Source organism: Mesoplodon densirostris, chromosome X (assembly GCF_025265405.1).
Source record: "Mesoplodon densirostris isolate mMesDen1 chromosome X, mMesDen1 primary haplotype, whole genome shotgun sequence".
Taxonomy (NCBI): domain Eukaryota; kingdom Metazoa; phylum Chordata; class Mammalia; order Artiodactyla; family Ziphiidae; genus Mesoplodon; species Mesoplodon densirostris.
Genome location: NC_082681.1, coordinates 16,373,615 through 16,399,773, shown reverse-complemented (window position 1 = coordinate 16,399,773; position 26,159 = coordinate 16,373,615). Strand labels below are relative to the sequence as shown.

The 26,159-nt window shown below is 40.9% G+C and overlaps 1 protein-coding gene across 1 annotated transcript in view; it reads right to left on the bottom strand.

Moving 5' to 3' along the window:
* FGF13 (fibroblast growth factor 13) overlaps window positions 1-26,159 on the bottom strand; it is a 201,396-nt gene that overhangs the window by 163,908 nt on the left and 11,329 nt on the right. The window lies entirely within an intron of this gene.

Sequence of the window (26,159 nt, the reverse complement as noted above, 5' to 3'; positions counted from 1 at the left end):
ACTTACAAAAAGAGATGATGGGTGGGAATCAATCTGAGGGCCATAATTTGCTGACCCCGGTCTATGACATTTAAGACAGAGGCCATGTCCTAAGTCGTGACATCCCCAGTTCTAGTACAGTACATGGAAACCTCAAAGGTAACCAGTAACCAGTTGTTGAATGAGTACATGATTGACCACAGGGTCAGAATGTCTGGTTATGCCTGGAAATTTCAGTATACCTCATTTCTCCCAGAGTGTGAAGCATAGAAATAACCTCAATCATAACTGTAATCCAATTATTCATATAATGTCTGAATAACGTCTACAACATTTCTACCAAGTCACTGTCCATTCCTACTTAAAAATGGAAATTCCCCATGTCTTAGGGTATCCCCATTCATTTTAGGAAGGCCATGCCCAGTTGAAACAATTTCTTCTATTGAACCAAAATCTGTCTCCTTGAATTGGTCCTGGAACCTCCTAATCATACTCCTAAAATCATAAACTATGGGCCAGAAAAGACCTTGGATTTCACCTAGCCCAGGTTCCTCATTTTACAGATAAGAAATTCAGGCTCAGGGAGATCTAGAGAGTTGCTCACAGGAGCCCAGACTATCACCAGCAGAACTCTTAAAGAGGCAATTTCATGTGTGCTGGCATCACTGGCTGGACTCCCTGCAGATTTGGTAAAAATCAATCATCTTTGGTGTACTTTCGGAGTACTGTTTTTTTTTTCTTTCAGCAGAAATACTTTTCTTAAAATGAACCTTAAAATATAATAAAGTGGGTGTATGTTTGTTTACATCCAACCAAGAATGTCAATTGAGATGCAGGATGGGGAGCACTGGACTGAGAGTCAGGAGACTCGAGTAGTATATTTACCACGAACTCAGATGAGGTCATGTGCACAAGTTGTTGAACCTCTTTGGGTTAAATTAGGTGACTTCTCGAGCCCCTTCGGGTTCTAGGATTCATCCTCTAGATGAAAAAGGCAGAATAATTCAAAGCATAGTTTAGGCACCTTTTTTTTCAAAAGCCTAATATCTTTCACCTCAGAAAATATTACAGCCTCTATCGTGGTTAAGACCAGGGGCTCCTGAGACTTGGGTTCAAATCCCAGATCTGCCACTTACTTGTTATGTGACCTGGGTGCAGGGCGTTTGGTCTTTTACAGGTTCAGTACCCTTATCTGTAAATTGAAGATAAAAGTACCTACCTCACAGGATTATTGTGAGGATAAGAAATGAGTTATATAAACAAGATATATAGATGGTACTGTGAAATAAAATTCATATTTTATGGCAAGACAAGAAAAATTTAAACATAAAAATTCTTCTCTGCCCTTTGGCCTCCGCTCTCCCCCTACTGTGCACTGTGTATCTGCATTATGCATTGACCAAGCCTCCCCTATCGAGAGGAAGACCTGCTCAACCATAAAGAGCAACATTCTCTCAGCATCAACAAGGCAACTCCTGAAAGATAACGTTCCTTCTTGATCTCGAAAGGGATCACATGACCCACCACTACGTTGCTTAGATCTGGATTATGTAAACTGTCAATAATACGTCATTTGATGTACAGCCCCCTGCTCGAAAAAACTTATATGACTGTGCCTTGATTTCTAACCTGCGGCACAGTTCTCAGAGCTTTCTGAGATACTCTTCCCGGGTTATAATCCTCAAATTTGGCTCGAATAAAATTTTCCATTTCTTTCTCAGATCAAGTGACTAATTTTTCGTCGACAGTACACAGTTGTGCTCAGTAAGTGAAATCCCGCATCACCCTAAGAATTCTGAGAAAAAAGCAAGCTAGAAATTGCAACTATAAGACTGGGTATGGATGTGGATCATGAATGCTTCTAGCCACTTTCAGGTGGAAAGTCCTCCTAGAAATGGCACTTCCCAAAGACAGCCCCTCCATCTTTTGCTCATATCATAAAACCTCCAGACCTTTCTACAAGATGCCTTGTCTCTCACCTTCAAGTTCTTCATCCATAGAGGTGTGGCTCAAATGTGGAAACCATCTTCAATGTTTGCTTTCAGAATTCTAGTTTTATAATGCAACATGAGAAATGACAGATAAGTGGTCTTTTCGTATTAGTACAGAATTATGATGGTATTATTGATGGCCAACAATTTCTTCCTCCAAACAGGAAACTTTTAATAATGTAGTTTAAAAAAAACTAACTAATATGTAAAGTGGGTGCATATACTGCTTAGTTCTCGATTCTCTGTGGAGGAAAAATAGCTTCTTTTATTTTAGGAAAATCTATGTTAAGAATACTCATTACAAAATGCATATTGTATTCACACACACTTCAAGTAATAACTTGAAGGTGGGATAATGTTATTTACACTAAAGACTCAGAAAAGAACACTAACAAGTCAGGTCAAGTGTCTTATCAAAAGTAGCCAACTAAGCCAAAGATCAAGCCAAGACTTGAATTCATACCTTCTGCCACTTCCCTGTGCTGGAGTCACTCACCTTCTAAGGATTTAATCAATTTGTGTCCCTGTGAAGCAGGTCAAATCAAACAGAAATTAAAGTACAAATGGTAGGTGGTACATCGTACTTGCAAAAAAAGAATGAAGGAGGTAAAACAAAAATTGCTTTATTCAAGCAAACAGTTATAAAGTGGCAATACGGTAGATAACATGAAGAATTCTAAAGAGGTAGCAAAAAGCATTTTCTATCCTCAAAAATCTTCTCAATTACAGACAAAAACATCAACTTTCATTCAACTCATCAATCTAATTTCATTCAATTCAGCTACTGTTCAATCCCACAAACATTTACTGAGAAGAAAATTCCACAAACATTTATTTCCATGTGCCTGGTGCTGTCCTAGGGCACTGAAGATGGGTAAGACAGAACCCCCGGCCTCTAGAACAGAGAGGTAGGTAAACTTTTCCTGTAAAAGGTCAGATAATAAATATCTTAGCCTTTGTGGGTCATTCAGTCTCTACTGAAACAAATAGTTGCAATAAACTACAAAAAAAATAAAGAGCTAAATAAACACTACCGCTGGAGCATGAACACAGCAATAGACAACACGTAAATGAATGAGCATAGCTGTGTTCAAAATGGAAAACTGTTTTCAATCAGTGGTTTTAACTGGGAGTGTTTTTGCCCCCACTGCCACTCCCCACATCAGGGGCACATTTGGCAGTTCTACAGAATTTTTGGCTGTCACAGCTTGGGGAAAGGGGTGGTCTGCTACTTGTACGTCAAGGTTAAGAGACCAGGGATGCTGCTAAACACCCTACAATGCAAAGGACAATTCCCCACAACGAAGTTATCTGGCTCAAAATGTCAATAATAATTGAGAGACCTTGTTTTAAAAGCAAGCATTCTAGTTGAATTAAGAAAGTGAGAATGTGGAACCTAGAAAAATGGTACAGATGAACCAGTTTGCAAGGCAGAAATAGAGACACAGATGTAGAGAACAAATGTATGGACACCAAGGGGGGAAAGGGGGAGGGTGGGATGAATTGGGAGACTGGGATTGACATATATGCACTACTATGTATAAAATAGATAAGTAATGAGAACCTGCTGTATAGCACAGGGAACTCTACTCCACTTCGCTTTACAGTAGAAAGTAACACAACATTGTAAAATAGCTATACCCCAATTAAAAAAAAAGAAAAAGAAAGTGAGAATGTGAAAAAAAGAGGATAAAAAATCAGAGATTTGGTACACCGAACCAAAGAATTTTTTTAACAAATGCTATTTTAGCCTTCTAAGAGAAAGTATATTTTCTCTGAGATAATTTTTCTTCTGCAACATGAAATCAAAGCAGGCTCTGAAATTAAAGCGAGTTGCTTAAAATGTTCAGATGACTGTTTTCAATCCAGGCTTTAGTCTGTTAGATTGCTCACTAGGTAAATTTACTTATACATGAGAATTTTCAGACAACTAATAACAATGTATAATATCTTTCACCCTGTTTGCTCCTGACTGAATCCGGGCATTCAAATTCTTAAAAGACAGTGACCAAAGGAAAGTAATGGCCACAAGATGAAACTTCTTCATTGAGACTCTCGAGGACATTAGTAAATGTTTTCACATATCTGAAGGCAACTGAGCTTGTTCTGCAGGGTTCCATGGCAGGGGTGGGGATGGGACGGAAAAGGAAAATCAATTCATAACGATAAAAGCCAACTTTCCCTTTGTCCTCTTCTGTTGAAGACTCACAATGATCCCAGTAGGTAGGTACTAATATTATGATCATTTTATATATGTGGAAACTAAGGCTCAGAAAGGATAAATACTATGCCCAAGGTAAAAAAAAAAAAAAAAAAAAAAAGCAAACAAATAAAAAACAAACAACAACAACAAAACCGGTCAATGGCTAAGCTGGAGATCCAAACCACTGTGCTCAAGACAGACATACAGACAGTACTGAAATGATTCAAGCAAAGATCAATGTATTTGGATGTATTTGGATAAATTGACCCTTTAGGTCACTTCTAAACCTGAGGTTGCCAATAAGTAAAGAACTAAGGAGAAAATCCACTTTGGGAAGAAAGGGTCTGATCCTCTTATAGGAAAAGCAAAGGTCTTTAGGGTATCCGTAGGCAATGCCTAAGAGGCAAACAAACTATCAGCTGTCACAAGATTGCCAACCTCAAAAGATATCCAGCAACAATCCAGTCCCTTGGCTATGGGAGCCCTGCCTGCTTCCTCCCTCCTCAATCAATTTCTTGCTTACCAGCATCAAACCCCTGACCCTGCCAAGGGGACTGACACCCAGCCAATCAGATTCTCTTCTTGTCTGAAACTCTTGCTGAATGCTGAAGGCTTGCTCTGCATCTTAAAAGAAGGAGTAAGCTGATGATAATTACTGACTTTGCTAAGTGGCAGCTTTGTCTTTCAAACCGATGAGAAATCACTAAAATCATTCATGCCCTCAGGGAGGTGAGAGAAGAGTGGCTGAGAAGGGGTTCTGCTTACAGGAGCCAATTATTTTTAAGAGGCTACCTCCCCCTTAAAATCAAGAAGCTAAAAGTTTCCATTTTTTAGCATCAATGGGAACAGAAAGTATGGAACCAAATATTGTACTAATTTCCCATCTTTAGATTGCCTAACAAAGGAGCACTGCTATTTAATAGCTTTAAAAGTACAAAAAGAAGAATCTCCAATAACATGATGAAAATAATTTTGTTAAAGTGGCCAAGCAGTTCCTCAACTGGTGGGCAGTGTCATGAGGCCATAGTAGTTGTCCATTACCACAATCATCAGGCTTGTACTGAGTACTCAGGCACTGGAGATACCAAGCTTAACTCGCTCTAGTCCCCCAGGAGTTCAAAGTGGAGCAGGATGGAAAAGCAGGTCAACAATGAACATACCATGTGCGACAATACATGTAAAGGGTATGGGATCAGCAACTCCGCCCATGGTGTGAGGATGATGAAAACAACACTGATCAAGGCGCACCATTCTAGGACTCACTCGGGGAGAAGGGGAAAAGGCAGGGAAAGCAGAAGGAATATCATGAACAGAATCATGAGGATGAAAGTCCACAGCATGACTGGGGAATGACAAGTGGGCCAGTAAGCCTGGAACAAGGGGGGCTTTGAGAGGAAATGAAATTGGGAGAGTTTGGATACAGTTGAAATATATTAAAAACTGTGACAAAGGATGGGACAGGAGATTACAGAATCTAAACTTGTACTTGGACAAGTAAAGGGCACCTTGAAGGTATTTTGGTTCAATTCCCTGAATAATTATTCCCACTACGACTATAAGTACTATAAAAAATACCATGACCACAAAGGTCACCATTTTTGAGCACTAGGTTTTAGGCTTGGTGATACACATTGTTCAGTGATACTCATTGTTTCAAGAGAACCATATCATGTTCATAGTGATCAGATAATGTCACTAATGAATTTATTTTTATGCAGGGGATTGAAGCATGGGAATGAACTGGTAACTCATTTTCCTGTGGTCTCTACCCATGCCGATTGGCACCAAAAGGCACCAGTCTCAGGAGCTCCTCTACCTGAGAATATTTACATTCGAAAAGCCAGCCTAGCCAGTGGGAAGCAAGAAATATAAGGGAAACAGAAATACTAATTGATATCAAGGTCATGGAAGGGACAGGAAGAATGTGATCCAAAGCACATGTAGAAAGGACAAACTATGGGCAAGAAAAGAGATATTTTCTGTGAGGAGAAGAATGGGACAGAGGGTGACTGCAAATGCCTACAGGTTTGAAGGTGCAGATGAGGGAAGCTAAGGGGGTTCATCTGGGCTTTTTTCTGCAGTGTTGGGAGTTCCTCCGCTAAGTAGGTGAGATGGTTAATTTTATGTGTTAACTTGACTGGGCTAAGGCACTCTCAGATTGCTGGTAAAACTTTATTTCTAAGTGTGTCTGTGAGAGTATTTCTGGAAGAGATTAGCATTTGAATCCATAGACTGAGTAAGGAAGATTGCTCTCCCCAATGTCCTTGGGCATCATCCAATCCATCGAGGGCCTGAACAGAGCAAACAGGCCAAGGAACGGTGAATTTGCTCTCAGCGAGGGCTGGGACACCAGTCTTCTCTGGCCCTCCTACACTGGCGTGTGATTCTCGGGCCTTCCAGCTCTGACAGGGACTTATAGCATTGACCCTTCCCCCATGCACACTGATTTTGGGGCCTATGGACTCAGACTGTGACTTCTACCATTGTTCCCCTGGTTCTTAGGCCTTCAAACTTGGACTGAATTACACCATCAGCTTGCCTGGTTCTCCAGCTTCTAGATGGCAGATTGCGGATCTTCTTGGCTTTCATATCACATGAGCCAATTCCTATAATCTCGGGGTGTGTGTGTGTGTGTGTGTTTCTCTGGAGGATGATACTGTATGCTTCAGATGGTACAGAGGCTTGAGGCATGTGGCATGGGTTTAGGACATCTGCTGTGGGAGAAGAGAGCAGGAGACAATAGGCTACATAACTGACCTGATGACTTCAGTGTCAAGGCTGCGTATCCTGGATACACTTTACTCATTTTTCAGTGTAAAGAATCAAAAGGTGAAATTCTTCTCTTATTATGTCCCAGAGTATAAATAATCAGAAAAATTAGGACATGACCCATGATGATACTTTTTGTAAAAACTGACCTTATGAAGGTCAAAAGTTAACAGATAACTGAGGATGCATCACAAAAACAACTTCTTATTCTTAGTGATAAAAAGTACATCTTAAAAGTAGATCTGTGTCAAAGATCTTGGCCATAAATACAGACCAAGTTTCATGGAATTCTGCCTATATTCTGCTTAAGCATAATCAAAGAGCCCATAATATAACATGTGGCCTTCAAAGAGAAAGAAGCAGAAGTGGTTAGGATTTTCCATGTTAAAAAAAAGTCTAACTCATCCCTTCCTTCACTTATCCTGTGGCTGCGCAACCCCGAAGGAAAAGGAATGTTGTCATTCTGCTTCGGTAAGCAGACTATTACAACTTATTGCAGGGGAATTATACACCCTACTCGATTTGTGCTTAAGAACGATATTTGTGCTCATTTTCTCCTTTTTTTATGAGCTTTTGTGAATGACCCTTGTTATCATAGATCTTTTATTTAAAATGTATTTATTTATTTGTTTGTTTATTTTTTAATTTTTGGCTGTGTTGGGTCTTCGCTTCTGTGTGAGGGCTTTCTCCAGTTGTGGCAAGCGGGGGCCACTCTTCATCGCGGTGCGTGGGCCTCTCACTGTCGTGGCCTCTCTTGTTGCAGAGCACAGGCTCCAGACGCGCAGGCTCAGTAGTTGTGGCTCACGGGCCTAGTTGCTCCGCAGCATGTGGGATCCTCCCAACCAGGGCTCGAACCCGTGTCCCCTGCATTGGCAGGCAGATTCTCAACCACTGAACCACCAGGGAAGCCCTCATTTTCTCCTTTTGTGCATTTCCTCCACCACACAGGCAGCTGCCAATCCACTTCTTATGCAGAGAGGACACTAGCCCAAGGAGTTGAGCAAAGCCTTCCTTTGAAGAGGATGATTCTTGGCCCACTGAAAAATACCATGGGGAGGCTGGCCTGTCATTTAACTCATTTCCCCTTCTCCTACCCATCACGGCAGGATCTTGGTTGTGAGTGATAAATGTGGTGGTCAAAATGACGGTTTCAATGGTCTTAGGAGTTGCTCATTGGGGCAATATATACAGAGTAATTATGGAACATGTTCTTTGGAGTCAGATATGGGTTCAAATCCCAGCTCCACAATTTACTAACTAGCTAGTTGACCCTGGGTACGTAAATTCAAATTCATGCTCCAAGTCTCCATTTTCTCATCTCAAAATTAGGGGCAAATAATAAGATCAAACTTACAATATTGTTGGGAGGATTATAAAGATAATGCATGTAAAGCTTTAGCATGGCACCTGGCACAGAGAGGTGCTCCATAATGTGCAGCTACATAAAAATAATTCAGTGCTTCCTCTTGTTTTTGTTCCAGAGGGAAAAGGAACTTGTCCTTTGTCTTTCCAGGCCCCATCATAGGCATGAAAACCCTTTCAAAAATGGACTGCTATGGTTAAGAACTTGACCTCTGAACTCTGCCCAAGGTCGAGTCCCTGTTCTGCTACTTTCCTGTGACCTCAGGAAAGTTACCTTTCTAAGCACCAGTTTTCCCATCTGCAAAACGAGAATTAAATGAAATCACGGATGTAAAGCACAGTGATTGGCATATGGTATACACTAAAAATGTAGGCAATTGATATTATTGTTGGGTAGGCTCACTCTGAGCTTATGAAGATAAGATGACATTTTTCAGAGGCAGTGTGACAAAAACTGAACTCAAGGTTTCCTACCAGTAGTGTCCAAAGCTCTGCAGTATACTTGGTTCCGTGATGGCAGCCAAACTCACATCAGGATTATTAATTGCTTGGATTCTTAAACAGGGAGTTTCTAACTCCTCAGGAAATGAGGAAAGAGCTTGGCTACACTGGGCCGACCTGGGAGGGCTTCTAGAAAATCTGACCCACAATGGTGGTTCTCATACTGTGGGTAAGGGCAGTTATGGAAGTAGCATCTAACGAAAAACTTTTGCTGGTTGAACAGCAATACATCCTTTCAGTCCCCATCAGTTCAGCTATCTGATTTATAATGATCCTTTCTAGCTACCTGTCTTTTCTTAAATATTTCGCTGTGCCTTTTCCAACAGTACCTTTGTATTACACGTCTTCAGAATTGCAGGATGATTTGCCCAAAGCGTTAGGTGCTCTCGGGAATGAGTTTGCTATTTCTGAAAACTTCTTATCTCTTTTAGGCTAAATGAATACCATTAGACAAAGGATGTCTACAATGTACTACTGGTACCCTGGTGGTCTAAAAGTTGGCACATCCCTTAAATGACTATTTCCCAGCAAGTCATTTATAGTTTTCAAACAAAATCCATCCAAAATAAAACGAAAGAACGGTGCCTTTCCACAGAATATAGAACATAAAAACACAGGTCTAAAGTACAAATTTCTCAAGTGGTAAAAGGAAAGACCTGAATAGTAATATTTCACAGAATATTCTAGTCATGAAAGCCTCTTCATGATCTGCCTGACTATGCAGAAACAAAAAAAGAATCAGATCCAAAGGATGCTGTGACGGGTAGGAACCAAACCACATAGCCCAAGGCAGCTGTCCCCTCACTTTATCTAATAAAATGGTTTGATGTTAGAAAGTTGTGTATAAATCAATGCTTATTTTAAAACTTTCAAAAGGCTTTACAAAGCAATCTTGCAGCGGATCCATTAATAAAATGAATGATTACTCCCATTTTACATCTTTCACAAATTCAAATGCTCAAACAATAATACTTGAAGTGGGATTTACTTATGACCCAAGAGACCCTAGCTCCACAGCTACATACCTTAAGCAACTTTTATCCCAAGATGGGAATTATGGCCCTAAGCTGGTACACTGGTATATTAATACATAGTAAACTGAATTGCAAGCCACAAAGCTTGTGACACACGATACTGTAGCATGGGTGGTGTATATATGGCAGCACAGCCTACTCAATATAAGATTACACTCCTGATCATTGGCTACAATTTAATATTCAGCTGGTATCAAAGAAAAAGTCTAACCCTAAATCCCAGAGCATGTCGTGATTCTGTAAGAACTTGTATACGAACTAGAAAATGGCATTGAATACCAACCACCTGGAAACCTCCAAGGAACAGATCGGCATGTCATATGGTCCTGGTGGCCTGACCGCAGTGACTGCAACATCATAGCCCCTGTCTACTGAAGGTCTTTCCTGAAGTGGAAAGAGAGTAGGAGAGTGATACAAGTCACTGATATAAACATGAAGATAGCAAGAATAGAAGAGCTTGTACTATGGGGAAGTTCTTTGTAAGTGCAAGAACAATTTCATATGCATAAAAGAAGAATGATATAGGACTCTTCAGAGTCTTTAATATTCTAATGTGCAGTGCAAATCTCCAGGGCAGGGAGATGGCAAACAGCTGTTTCTCAAACAGTTTTACTCTTGCGACCTTTCCTAGGGGAGCATTTCATTCAGGTAACATATTTGGAAATGCTGCCTTAAAGTCAATTGTAACAACAATACAAACAACTAACATTTATTAAGTGCCAGGCACAGAATATGTGATACTCAGGTACCAGTCTGGTAGCATGATGTAAAATGGGTCCCAATACGTAGCTTAGGTCAGGGGCTAAAACCTGAGAAGGACTCTGAAGGCCCATTTATATATGGCAATGGCTGGAATGGCTTAAGGGTGGCCTGATGAGTTAAAAGACTCACGCAGAGCTGCATCTTCATCATCATTAACAGTGATAAAAAAAACTTCACCATTATTCTAGAGGGCAGACAGCAGAAGCAAGAAGAACTACAATCCTGCAGCCTGTGGAACAAAAACCACATTCACAGAAAGATAGAAAAGATGAAAAGGCAGAGGGCAATGTACCAGATGAATGAACGAGATAAAACCCCAGAAAAACAACTAAATGAAGTGGAGATAGGCAACATTACGGAAAAAAGAATTCAGAATAATGATAGTGAAGATGATCCAGGACCTCGGAAAAAGAATGGAGGCAAAGATTGAGAAGATGCAAGAAATGTTTCACAAAGACCTAGAAGAATTAAAGAACAAACAAACAGTGATGAACAATACAATAACTGAAATGAAAAATACACTAGAAGGAATCAATAGCAGAATAACTGAGGCAGAAGAACGGATAAGTGACCTGGAAGACAGAATGGTAGAATTCACTGCTGCAGAACAGAATAAAGAAAAAAAGAATGAAAAGAAATGAAGACAGCCTAAGAGACCTCTGGGACAACATTAAATGCAACAACATTCATATTATAGGGGTCCCAGAAGGAGAAGAGAGAGAGAAAGGACCTGAGAAAATATTTGAAGAGATTATAGTTGAAAACTTCCCTAATATGGGAAAGGAAATAGTCAATCAAGTCCAGGAAGTGCAGAGAGTCCTAGGCAGGATAAACCCAAGGAGAAACACGCCGAGACACATAGTAATCAAACTGACAAAAATTAAAGACAAAGAAAAACTGCTGAAAGCAACAAGGGAAAATTCTGGCTCTACAACACCAAACTGGCTCTACAACAAATGCTAAAGGAACTTCTCTAGGCAGGAAACACAAGAGAAGGTAAAGATCTACAATAACAAACACAAAACAATTAAGAACATAGGAAAATACATATCGATAATTACCTTAAATGTGGATGGATTAAATGCTCCAACCAAAAGACACAGACTGGCTGAATGGATACAAAACAAGACTTGTATACATGCTGTCTACAAGAGACCCACTTCAGACCTAGGGACACATACAGACTGAAAGTGAGGGGATGGAAAAAGATATTCCATGCAAATGGAAATCAAAAGAAAGCTGGAAGGGCAATTCTCACATCAGACAAAATAGACTTTAAAATAAAGACTATTACAAGAGACAAAGAAGGACACTACATGATGATGAAGGGATCAATCCAAGAAGAAGATATAACAATTGTAAATATTTATGCACCCAACACAAGAGCACCTCAATACATAAGGCAAATGCTAAAAGCCATAAAAGGGGAAATCAACAGTAACACAAACATAGTAGAGGAACTTAACACCCCACTTTCACCAATGGACAGATCATCCAAAATGAAAATAAATAAGGAAACACAAGCTTTAAATGATACATTAAACAAGATGGACTTAATTGATATTTACAGGACATTCCATCCAAAAACAACAGAATACACTTTCTTCTCAAGTGTTCATGGAACATTCTCCAGGATAGATCATATGTTGGGTCACAAATCAAGCCTTGGTAAATTTAAGAAAATTGAAATTGTATCAAGTATCTTTTCCAACCACAACACTATGAGACTAAATATCAATTATAGGAAAAAATCTGTAAAAAACTACAAACATATGGAGGCTAGACAATACACTACTAAATAACCAAGAGATCACTGAAGAAGTCAAAGAGGAAAACAAAAAATACTTAGAAACGAATGATAATGAAAACACGACTACCCAAAATCTATGGGATGCAGCAAAAGCAGTTCTAAGAAGGAAGTTTATAGGAATACAAGCCTACCTCAAGAAACAAGAAAAATCTCAAATAAACAATCTAACCTTATACCTAAAGGAACTAGAGAAAGAAGAACAAACAAAACCCAAAGTTAGTAGAAGGAAAGAAATCATACAGATCAGAGCAGAAATAAATGAAAGAGAAACAAAGAAAACAATAGCAAAGATCAATAAAACTGAAAGATGGTTGTTTGAGAAGATAAACAAAATTGATAAACCATTAGCCAGCCTCATCAAGAAAAAGAGGGAGAGGACTCAAATCAATAAAATTAGAAATGAAAGAGGAGAAGTTACAACAGACACCGCAGAAATACAAAGCATCCTAAGAGACTACTACAAGCAACTCTGTGCCGATAAAATGGACAACCTGGAAGAAATGGACAAATTCTTAGAATGGTATAAACGTCCAAGACTGAACCAGGAAGCAATAGAAAATATGAACAGACCAATCACAAGTAATGAAATTGAAACTGTGATTAAATATCTTCCAACAAACAAAAGTCCAGGACCAGATGGCTTCACAGGTGAATTCTATCAAATATTTAGAGACGAGCTAACACCCATCCTTCTCAAACTCTTCCAAAAAATGCAGAGGAACACTCCCAAACTCATTCTATGAGGGCACCATTACCCTGATAACAAAACCAGACAAAGGTACTACAGAAGGGCTTCCCTGGTAGTGCAGTGGGCGGGGGTCCGCCTGCTGATGCAGGGGATGCGGGTTCGTGCCCCGGTCCAGGAGGATCTCACATGCTGTGGAGCGGCTGGGCCCGTGGGTCATGGCCGCTGGGCCTGCTCATCCAGAACCTGTGCTCCACAGTGGGAGAGGCCACAACAGTGAGAGGCCTGCGTCCCGCCAAAAAAAAAAAAAGATACTACAGAAAATTACAGACCAATATCACTGATGAATATAGATGCAGAAATCCTCAACAAAATATTAGCAAACAGAATCCAACAGCACATTAAAAGGATCATACACCATGATCAAGTGGGGTTTATTCCAGGAATGCAAGGATTCTTCAATATACGCAAATCAATCAATGTGATACACTATATTAACAAACTGAAGAATAAAAACCATATAATCATCTCAATAAATTCAGAAAAAGCTTTTGACAAAATTCCACACCGCTTTATGATAAAAACTCTCCAGAAAGTGGGCATAGAGGGAACCTACCTCAACATAATAAAGGCCATATATGACAAACCCACAGCAAACATCATTCTGAATGGTGAAAAACTGAAACCATTTCCTCTAAGATCAGGAACAAGACAAGGATGTCCACTCTCATCACTATTATTCAACATAGTTTCAGAAGTCCTAGCAATCAGAGAAGAAAAAGAAATAAAAGGAATCCAAATCGGAAAAGAAAAAGTAAAGCTGTCACTGTTTGCAGGTGACATGATACTATACACAGAGAATCCTAAAGATGCGACCAGAAAACTACTAGAGCTAATCAACGAATTTGGTAAAGTAGCAGGATACAAAATTAATGCACAGAAACCTCTTGCATTCCTATACACTAATGATGAAAAATCTGAAAGAGAAATTAAGGAAACACTCCAATTTACCACTGCAACAGAAAGAATAAAATACCTAGGAATAAACCTACCTAAGGAGACAAAAGACCTGTATGCAGAAAACTATAAGACACTGATGAAAGAAATTATAGATGATACCAACAGATGGAGAGATATACTATGTTCTTGGATTGGAAGACTCAATATCGTGAAAATGACTATACTACCCAAAGCAATCTACAGATTCAATGCTACCCCTATCAGATTACCAATGGCATTTTTTACAGAACTAGAACAAAAAATCTTAAAATTTGTATGGAGACACAAAAGACCCCGAATAGCCAAAGCAATCTTGAGGGAAAAAAACGGAGCTGGAGGAATCAAGACTCCCTGACTTCAGACTATACTACGAAGCTACAGTCATCAAGACAATGTTACTGGCACAAAAACAGAAATATAGATCAATGGAACAGAATAGAAAGCTCAGAGATAAACCCACGCACCTATGGTCAACTAATCTATGACAAAGGAGGCAAGGATATACAATGGAGAAAAGACAGTCTCTTCAATAAGTGGTGCTGGGAAAACTGGACAGCTACATGTCAAAGAATGAGATTAGAACACTCCATAACACCATACACAAACATAAACTCAAAATGGATTAGAGACCTAACTGTAAGCCTGGGCACTACAAAACTCTTAGAGGAAAACATAGGAAGAACACTCTTTGACATAAATCACAGCAAGATCTTTTTTGATCCGTCTCCTAGAGTAATGGAAATAAAAACAAAAATAAACAAATGGGACCTAATAATAAAAAAACATACTTCACCATTATAAATCACTTGCTATGTTTCAGGCACTGTGGTCAGTCCTCAAGAGAGCCCTGTAAATTTCGATCCTATTATTGTCTCTATTTTACCCTCACTTGCCCCAGTCATCCAGTGAGTGTCAGAGGTAGGACTGAAACCCAGGTTTGTTGAACATCAGTTCAGTGTTCTTTCCATTCCACTAGCTGTCTCTCATTAACGCCCTGGCGAAGACAGATTCGGAAGGACCTGCAGGATATCACGTAGGGCAGTATATGCTGCAGGTAACTGCACCCAGCAGAAGGCACTAGGAGAAAATGATATGTATGAATGGATTCTCACAGCTCGGGATTAAAAATACAGAAAAATACAATCAGCAAACCAAACCTTTTTAACCTGCAAGCAAACTCTATGTGGACGCTAATTGCCTTGATGAAGTAATGAATCTATTGTTCACTCTGCATTTGAAATTTTCCATTAAGGTAAAACAACACTCGAGAGACAGATCTAATTGTGCAACATGATCTGTAAAAGCCTCTTACTAGTAAGACAAACATGCCCTTAACAGTGATGTGTAACACCCAGTATTTTCCAATTCTGAGAAGTATACTTTTGTGCATTAAGAGGTAACAGAGGTTCCTATTTCCTTGATATGACACCCAGCCTCGTTTCTAAAACATCAGCGTTGCATCATCAATTGAGACACCTGTACTGGGTATGTACGGTGTTCAAGGAAGAAGATGTGGGTCCTGCCCTCTATGGAAAGATGAAACCCTTTAATCTTAGGCAGGCAGTGATAAGATCTCAAATGGAAGGCCTCAACAAAGTGCTTTGAAATCAATGGGGAGGGATTGATTCCAAAAGTGCCTGGAGCAGGGGGAGCTCTGGGAATAGATCCAGGAAGGCAAAGGCCGAGGTTGGAGTTGAGCAAGGCTTTGAAGGCTTTTGAACCTGACCAATTTCAAATTTACAGGGATGGGCAGTGTTGCCCACATTAAAAGAAAAGTTAAAGACCCCAACTCAAAGAAGAAAGTTCAGGGATTCCCTGGTGGCGCAGTGGTTGAGAGTCCGCCTGCCGATGCAGGGGATGCGGGTTCGTGCTCCAGTCCGGGAAGATCCCACATGCCACGGAGCAGCTGGGCCCGTGAGCCATGGTCGCTGAGCCTGCGTGTCCAGAGCCTGTGCTCCACAACGGGAGAGGCCACGACAGTGAGAGGCCCGCGTACCGCAAAAAAAGTAAATAAATAAAAAGTTCAGAAATGAAGATACTCAATAAACCAGGTTTTCTATTTATGGACAAGCACATTTATGCGGCTACCATTTTTATAGCTAACAAGAGATTTACCGAAACAGAGGTTTTTTTGTTTGTTTTGCGGTACGCGGGCCTCTCACTGTTGTGGCCTCTCCCGTTGCGGAGCACAGGCTCCGGACGCGCAGGCCCAGCGGCCATGGCTCACGAGCCTAGCCGCTCCGTGGCATGTGGGATCCTCCCGTACCGGGGCACGAGCCCGTGTCCCCTGCATCGGCAGGCGGACTCTCAACCACTGTGCCACCAGGGAAGCCCTGAAGCAGTGTTTTATGTGACTAGTATAGCTATTACTCTAGAATAAATTATTTTTTAAATAGAGAAGATAAATTGAAACTTAGTCACATCTTGAGCAACACTTTAAGTCACCAACCTAGGTGATACCCCAGATGGAGGAGAGAATCTATCCAAAGGCTGGTTTAGATCACTTAAAGAGTTCAAAATTCAAATCAAACTGTGTTTTTTTTTTTTTTTGGGGGGTATGCGGGCTTCTCACTGTTGTGGCCTCTCCCGTTGCGGAGCACAGGCTCTGGACGCGCAGGCTCAGCGGCCATGGCTCACGGGCCCAGCCGCTCCGCGGCATATGGGATCCTCCCAGACCGGGGCACGAACCCGTATCCCCTGCATCGGCAGGCGGACTCTCAACCACTTGCGCCACCAGGGAGGCCCTCAAACTGTGTTTTTAACGCCTCCTAGATCCCTAGTCCTGCCTCAATTAAACTCTGTGAGCCTCAGTTACCTCATGTATGAAATTGGGATAAAATAGCTACATTACAGGATTTAAATAGAGATTAGAGAAACTTGACATGTACTTGGCTTAGACAGGGCCTTCAAAGAAATGGCGGCGATGGTAATTGCCATTCCTCATCCAAGACCAGGTGCAGTGGACAGGGGTGAGGAGAGATGAGCTGGAGGCCCTGCTTGAGGCAATATTCCACAAGGTTCCCCCACTTCTTTTCACACAGGCATATCACTCCGCTTTTCTAACCATTCATTAAACTCCTCTATCATCCAAAATATCAGCATCCAAACTAGGTGGAGGACTATTAGAGCAGCTGCAGTGCTCACAGGAGAGGGGAGCTGATTCTATGATCAGTAGGCTACCACCTAAAAGACAACTGGGTAATTTGGAAAACTCTACCCTTTTAGTTAGATGAATAAATATCCCACCCTTGTACCTAACACTCACCCAGCAATAGTTTCTATTCCAAGAGAATGTGGGTTGTTAATTCAACTTCCCACAGAACTAGGTAAACATGGGAGTAGCTGGGAAAGCCCCAAGATGAGGGACAGTAGGCTGAGGAGGGATGTGAAGCTTGATACCTAGGATCCTGAGTCAGGAGATAGAGGTGTGAAGTGCAGTGGCTTGGGTGCTAGTCTACCAAACAGCTGATCCCTCTCACCCCCAGCTCTGACCTTCTGTGCTAAGGGGATCCTCCTGGCTCCAAAGCACTTCTCCACCAAAGGGTACCAAATGGGCGGTTCTACACATCAGGATCGTGACAGCATCAGGTCTCCAAAGTCAAGTTTAGAGGCACTAAAAGGAAGAGTTAAGGTCACCAAGGAAAAGCATGGTTAACTCCTAATTCTCCTCAAGGCAGTCCTGAGAGCCCCCCTTGCAGAGAAAGTAGAGGACAGCTCAGGCAAGACAATTTGGGTTTGAACCTCAATTCCTCCATTTTCTAATGGTGTGCTATAGGGCAAGTTACTTAGATAATTTGATCATACTAACAAATGTTTGAAATAAAGACAGCCTGGGCCATCCCTCTTCTTAAAGCTGCCCGGAATCAAGATTACCAGTTTCAGCAAGAATCTGGAAAAGGAGAAGCCCATGGCCATCACCATTTGGCCACGAAGTCCTCGAACTTTTTGAACATTGAACCACCCAGCTGAAGGCAGCAAACACTTGGAACTTTTATGGAATCAGACTTCAAACATATCCATTAGTCCAATTTCCATATATTCTGACTGTGCATAAAGTTGTTAGGAACCTAGCAACAAACTGAGTCTTATTTTGAACCACTGAGATACATAGAACAAGAAGTCAATTCAGCCCCCATTCAATCCATTTTTTTTTCCCATTTAAACACATAAGGATATGGAGACTCAACGAAGGAATGGACCTTGTTCAAGTTACATAACTCACTGAGAGCGCTTTACTATGATAAGGGAATAAAAGCAAAGCTAAAAACAGGAACCAGATAAATTGAAGCTGCTTTTGAAAAGAATAAATCAAAATCTATTAAATTAGCCGAGAGGTAAATTTAATTCTGTTCTTTGATTATCCTTCAGAGGACTGATTTCTCTGAACTTGGATGAGTTGAATTCCTGTTTGTCCTTTAAAATATTATGCAAGGCTTCACAAAATTCCTTTTTCCTGATCTCATGGAACCAAGAGGATGTAGGGAAAAGTGATAGATAATTTTTAGGGATGTTTTAAGAACTAAATACTCTGAGGGAAGCAGCTGGCCCAGTGCCTGGCATAATGATAGGTACCTAGCCTGTGTGAGTTCATTCTCAATGGTTAGGTTTAATATTCTAAGCTTTCGAATTTTGAACTAGATATGAAAACAGGCAAAAGAAAACACTGAAGAATACTTTCATCTCTGCTCATCATCAGCTCTGCTGAAGAAAGAGAGTGAACAGAGGGAAGCTTTCTCAAAGGACTGCAATGAAAAGAGCTTGGTGAATGAGATTATGCTTGAGCCTGGGCCCTGGACACAAACTGACTGATATTACTTTTCCCGTGTGGGAGTTTTGACACTAAGCTCCTGGAAGGAAGGAACTCTGTCATACTTCTCCAGATCTCCTATAGGAGACACAAGGGGGAAACAGTGACTGGGGAAAGACTCATTGAACCAGAGCTCTCAGCTCTCTTCTGGGAAATCGTTGCATTGAGCTCTACTGGCAAGTCTTATAAATAGTTTAGATAACTTAAAAAGCTTTTGGCAGGGAGGGATAAATTAGGAGTTCAGAATTAACATATACACATTACTATATATGGAATAGATAACCAACAAGGGCCTAATATATAGAACAGGGAACTACTTTCAATATCTTCTATAATGGAAAAGAATCTAAAAAATAGATTTATGGAAAAAGGATAGATTTACATATATATGTATATACATATATATACATATGTATATACATATATATACATATGTATAACTGAATCACTTTGCTGTACACCTAAAACTAACACAACATTTTAAATCAACTATGCTTCTGTTAAAAAATAAAGAAAAAAAAACCTTGCACTTATAAGCTGGTAAGACAACCATGGGAAAAACCCAAATATAAAATTACTGAAAAAAAAAAGCTTTTGCAGGGATGAGGGAAGGATTGGGAGGCAGAATTTGGATTAAATTGAAATTATGACCTTAGTAATCCAAGGAAGCAGGGCATTGGTGGTGATTAAACAGAAGCATTATGAATGTCTCTTAAAGAGTAATTCTCAGACCATAGCTTTCTGATTGGCATAGTTATTATACAGCCAAGGGGTGCTTAACAGGGTGATGTCTCTTCTCATGAGACATGTGGCAATGTCTGGAGATATCTTTTGTTGTCACAACTCAGGGGGGCGGGGGGCCAGCTGAGACGCTGCTACTACTGTCTACTGCATAGAGTCCAGGTATCTGCTCAACATCCCACCATGTTCAGGATAGCCCCTGACAACAAAGAATGATCTGGCTTGAGGACACGGGGAGGGGGAAGGTTAAGCTAAGATGAAGTGAGAGAGTGGCATGGACATATATACACTACCAAATGTAAAATAGATAGCTAGTGGGAAGCAGCCGCATAGCACAGGGAGATCAGCTCGATGTTTTGTGACCACCTAGAGGGGTGGGATAGGGAGGGTGGGAGGGAGGGAGCCTCAAGAGGGAGGGGATATGGGGATATATGTATATGTATAGTTGATTCACTTTGTTGTACAGCAGAAACTAACACACCATTGTAAAGCAATTATACTCCAATAAAGATGTTAAAAAAAAAAAAAAAAGAATGATCTGGCCCCAGAGATCAATAGTGCTGAGGTTGAGAAACCTTATTCTAGCCCAACATGGGGCCTGGAACTGACTGACTGAAGGAAAAAAAGGTATGTCAACTGATTTTTACAGTAGGAAAGAAGCATGAACAATTATGCTCCCTGGGTTTTAGTTCTCACTTGTGTTTCCCATGTTAATTTGGTGTCATTTATAACCCAATGCTATTCATTATCAAGGATCTGAATGTGTTGGTTGATTTGATGAACTCCTCTATGTACAAACGAATTAGGCACCATTGCATAAAGATGATACATACTACCCCTTGGAGCATTCTAGGGAAACAGGTCCATTTCCGATTTTCCGTCCCCACTCCTCTACCCCACACAGGAACAGAACTAAACAGGAGAGAAGACAAAGTTCATATTGTGTGTTAAGTCTAACCTCTTCCCCCTACTTGCAGAGATATTATTCCTTTCTTTGCAAAGCCCTTTCTTGAGGCCAGCAGACAGGTGAAAAAAGGATGACAGGATGTCAAAAAGTGTCACAAGCCAAAGGAATATATAGTCTCCTTGGTTAGCTTTCAGGTTCCACCATGGAGACCCCAACCTACATTTTAAGGTACAGGATACTGTCTCAGCACAGATTTAATTGAGACACAGGAGAGTAGTACTGGATAGGCATAGGGGGAAAATATGTTGTTAGAGGTTGGCGCATGAATGCATCCTTTTCTACCATGATATTTTGCTGTCTTGGTAAAAAGGGTACTAAGCCAAGAGTCTAGCAGCTGTAGCCTCTGGACTTAGTTTAGAAATGGGTAGTAGCCTAATATAGTTTTAATTAAGGGGTAATCCAACTACCAGACCTCCTTTAAAAAGAATTTTCCCCCCAATTCTCCGGACCACCTTACACTATGAGAAGTTAACTAATTTTTTATTTTCTCATTCTGAATAAACAAAGCTTCTTTCAATTTTTGAGGCCACTAAGAAGAGTTACTTGACCTTGGACAAGGGGACACCCTGTACAGAAAACTTTCATCCAGTTTTGCACGTTTAAGTTCACGTTTCCTTGAGATGTAAATTCGTAAATCCTAGATGAAAACTCAGCTCAATTACATGTACTCTATATCATACTGTCATCTCAACAGTTCTTCACCGCAAAACTGTGTCTGTGATTTTTATATACTAGGTCTTTGATTCAGCAAGAGACCCTCTCTGTTAGACAAGGAATCAATTTCCATCATCTAGCAAGAATGCACATGTTTGTAAAGTTGGCAGAAAACTTGCTTTATTTGAAACTCACGTAATGTCATCCTTGATTGCAGCATATTAATACAACTTCAAAGAATGTCAGTTTGAAAATACTGAACTCAAGAGGCAATTTACTTTTAATCTGAATTCCTAGTGGTCCAATATTTTTAGGCTATTAAAAAATATCAAGCAAGCTTAACTATATTAAGAAGGACAAACAAAAGAATAAATCAGTCCTGGCAAAGACTTAAACTTTAGATGCACTGTGGAGAAAAAAAATCGATGACATCTTTACAAAGACCTACTCTTTCTTTAGCAGTTTGGCAGTGTGTGATTAGTCATCACTCCCTCTATCAAGGGTCATTCTAACCAAACTCATTTCAATGATTTATGCTAGTTATTTATAAGAAGTCTAATAAGGTGTGAGAAGTGAGCAGACATTTGTTCTATATTGAAATGAACTGGGCTACGAAGTCCAGATGTTAAGAGGGACATATGAGAAGCTTGCATTCAATTACCTCCTTCCTGCATTCTGCTCTACTGATTGTTTCCTGAAGCTCCGACCCCCTTGGCTTCCTTAGTACCTTCTTCTCCTGCTTTTCCTTCTCTCACTCCTGAGGAGTCCCTTCGCTTCCAGATCACCTTCTCTGCCTCCTCTTCCTCCCTAGACGATCGCCTCTGCTCTGATGCTTTTACCACCACCCACAGGATGCTAAGTGTTAAATGTCTGCCACCAGCCTAGAACTCATTCCTGAGCAATTTAAAGTCAGGTCCACATAGTGTCTGAGACACAGAAACGTTGCTCAATAAGGGTTAAATGAATAAAGGAATGAAATATAAAAATGGATTCATGGGACTTCAGTGAAAGACCCATGGAGGAAAGTGAAGTTGTCCTAGACGAGCCCGTTCTAGAACGATTGAGTTGTCCTTGACAAGCCCGTCCTAGAACCCGGCTCACAAGCTGACCACAAATGTATGAGTGAGCTCAGGAAAGATAAACAGAGCCTATAGGCTACCTATAACAGACCTAGCCACCCTATTGACTACGAGAAAGAATAATTTTTTTCCTATTTCAAACAACGATGTTTTAGGGTGACTTAAAATACAACAAGAGCTAACTGATAGTTCAAAGACGGCTGTTCATGCTAGTCTTTCTTCCTCAAGGGCAGAGATAGTACCTCTTGTCAATGGTGTGCCTAATAACCAGCACCGTGCCTGGTCTGTACAAGACAATAAATACCGATTGACAAATACATCAATTCTGTTAATGGTGACTGGAAGCGTCATCAGTCATTTGCTGCCTAGAATTACGGCAAATGGCAGGTTTAAACCAGAGTGTCAAATTTGTTATTGGAATAGGTTAGTTGTAATGATAAATATTTACTGAGTATTTCTTGATGGACATAGTGCTAGGCCTGTGGTCTCTACATAATAAAGTTCTATTTAGTAGGGATGAAATAAAGGGTGTATGTTTAAATGGAGTCCTAATTGGGAAGGGAGACAGATCTCATTTAAGACACCAGTAACTGCTCCCAAAGAAAATGCTGCACTAGGATAAAAGGCTCCCAAACTATTCTGATGTGCTTTGGGGATTTTTTCCTCCTTCAGTAAATATTCTGGGTATATTTAACCAATTATCCACTAAGTGAACAGCTAACCATGCATGCCAATTAGAAATTTACTGACCCAGTTCACAAATCTAACATGAATCCAAAATTGCTACCTTCTCAGAGAAAAATCAAGAGATTACAGAAGGAAAATGGCTGAGGAGGGAACAAAACAGAAAAGTTACTGGCTGGCAGTGCCTAGATCTCCTACTTTTTGAAATGCCCTTTGTTCCTTATTGCATGAAAAGAAGTAGATTTTGTTCACAGCCTGAGGCAGGCTGCTAGACAAAGGTGCTCCCTGTATGAATGGCCTCGTTGAGCCCACATTATCCCATAGAAGGCTTGGATTAGGCTGGGCTTTGTGGGCTGGATGTATTCTAGAAAGGGCTCCAGTAGAGGGGCCGTGGGAGCTCTACTACTTCTTTGCTCGTAAGTGTTTTTCCGCAATAAAGTATTTTAACTAGTGGTGTGCATGCATGCGTATGTGCGTGTGTTCACACCTTCTCTGAATGCCAACTAGTGACCACAAGGGGCATGTTTCACTTGTCTTGGGGCTTTGTCTTTTGGGGAAGGGCTGTGTCCACAGTGCTGTGTGGGCAATGGCAGGTCTCTGGGAGAATTAAACTGAGACAGTTCCTGCTCCATTGAGGTCCCAAGTAGAGGACCTGCATATAACCTGGGGGAATGTGCTCACACCAAGATAGAAGAAAAGAAGGAGCAAATAACTCCAATATGAACATGTGTGTCTCTATAACCTCCTTGCATTTCAGACAGATTACCCTAAAAAGGGGTCCACCTTTAGTGCACAAGATCACTGCATTCCAAAGTGGGCACAAAAATCCAGAGCATGAGTGGAACCACTGAGCTCTCACTGGGAGTGCCCAAAGCCAGATAACCTAAAAATGGGGGTTTTCTATCTGTACAGACCCCACCTCAGAATCATGGAACTCCCAAAACTCTGCATCACCGCTTTCCTTTTCTTAGCAGGCAGCACATGGCACAACCAGTTAAGGCTGCTTCAAGGTCTAGTGGTTCCATGAGGAAAAGTATGGGTTAGAAGCATTCTTCCACTTAAGGAAGCACTGCAGGAAAAATGACCTGCATTTAGTAGATGTTCATATAGGGAACAAAGGAGAAGAGCATGTGACAAATCTCAGGGATGACAGTTTGTTCAACCCCTTGTCTACTGCTAATACCAACGTTTCAACCAGGATGTGGGGAAACCCACAAAGGAAGTCTCCCAATGGATGCACTGGGTATGTGCACTCTACTGAGAGGTGAGAGAGATTTCTGTAGTCTTTCTCTAAACAGCAACTCTTACTAGCAGTGGACAAGATACTCCTGAGCTCTTCAACATGGATGGACCTGGAGAAAATCATACTAAGTGAAGTAAGCCACACAGAGAAAGACAAATACCGCTGGTCATCACTTATATGTGGAATCTAAAATATGACACAAATGAACTTATCTACGAAACATAAACAGACTCACAGACACAGAAAACACACTTAAGGCTACCAAAGGGGAAGGGGGGGAGGGATAAATTAGGAGTCTGGGATTAACAGATACACATAACTATATATAAAACACATAAACAACATGGACCTACTGTATAGCACAGGGAACTGTATTCAATGTCCTGACATAAACCATAATGAAAAACAATCTGAAAAAATATATATAACTGGGACTTCCCAGTTCCAAACCACTGGTGGCACAGTGGTTTGGAATCCACCTGCCAATGCAGGGGACATGGGTTTGAGCCCTGGTCTGGGAAGATCCCACATGCCATGGAGCCACTAAGCCCGTAGCCACACTACTGAGCCTGTGCACTAGAGCCCACGAGCCACAACTACTGAGCCTGCGTGTCACAACTACTGAAGACTGGGCGCCTAGTGCCCGTGCTCCACAAGAAGAGAAGCCACCACAATGAGAAGCCCGTGCACCGCAATGAAGAGCAGCCCCCACTCGCTGCAACTAGAGAAAGCCCGCGCACAGCAATGAACACCCAACGCAGCCAAAAATAAAAATTAATTAATAAATTAAAATATATATATATATATAACTGAATCACTTTGCTGTACACCTGAAACTAACAAATATTATAAACCAACTATACATCAATTTGGAAATAAAACAAAAGCAAAGCAAAACAAGAAAAATATGGTGCTGAGCTTTTTCTCAGGTTTTACATCTGAAAGAGGGAGTCAGGGGTCAGGGTACAGGATGAGCTAAGGCAACACAGTGCAGTAGAGGATATCAGGCTTGGGAGATAAAAAGACTAGGCTACAGATCCCAATTAAGACACGTATTAGCTATATGACTCTGAAGAAGTTATTTCCCATCACTACACACCAGTATCCCCATCATGTCCTGCAAGATTGATGACACCTACCTCATGGGTTGGGAAGAATAGCAATAATAAATCTGAAGTGCATGGCACAGAAAAGATGCTTTAAAAAATTGATAGCTAAGCACCTAACCAAAGCACAGTATGGAATTTCCTACACAGAACAGACCACAGAAATTCCCGAGACCTCCTTCTTCATGCTTCTGGAGGGAAGTGGACCACTTCCTGCAATCTCATTCCTTGTGAAAGTCACATAGAACAGTCTTTTGAGAGCGACCCAACCCAGTTGGGTAAGACTTTCTCTTCATGTGCCTTTAAGTCAGTTCTCACTATGTAATGAAGGTTTTGTCATTCAGGGATTTAGGTCAGCAGGTATCTTGTGAGCCAAGGTTTTAAGGTAGAAGGTCAACTGGCCTGAGGTGATTAAGAACTGGCCCGCAGCTGAATACTGCACACCAGCAAGGTGAGTAAGTCCCAATTCTGACACTGCAGACTGTACAGCATTTCGACAGAGCCATATTTGATGAGAATTTGCCCTGTATACATGTTGAAGCTCAACCTCGCTGTTTCTCTTTTCCCTGAAGAACAAGCCACCTTTTAAATCCATCGTTTTTCTGACATCAGTCCCGTGGCCCCTCCATGTCTTAGCTGCACTGGAGTATTGGCTCTACCATGGCCCAGTCAGGTGATCTTGGACAAGTTATTTCACTTCTCTTAGTCTCCATTTCCTCTTGCATAAAATGGAGAGAAAAAAAAGTCACCTACTTACTTCTAAGGATTTTTGTAAGACTTAAG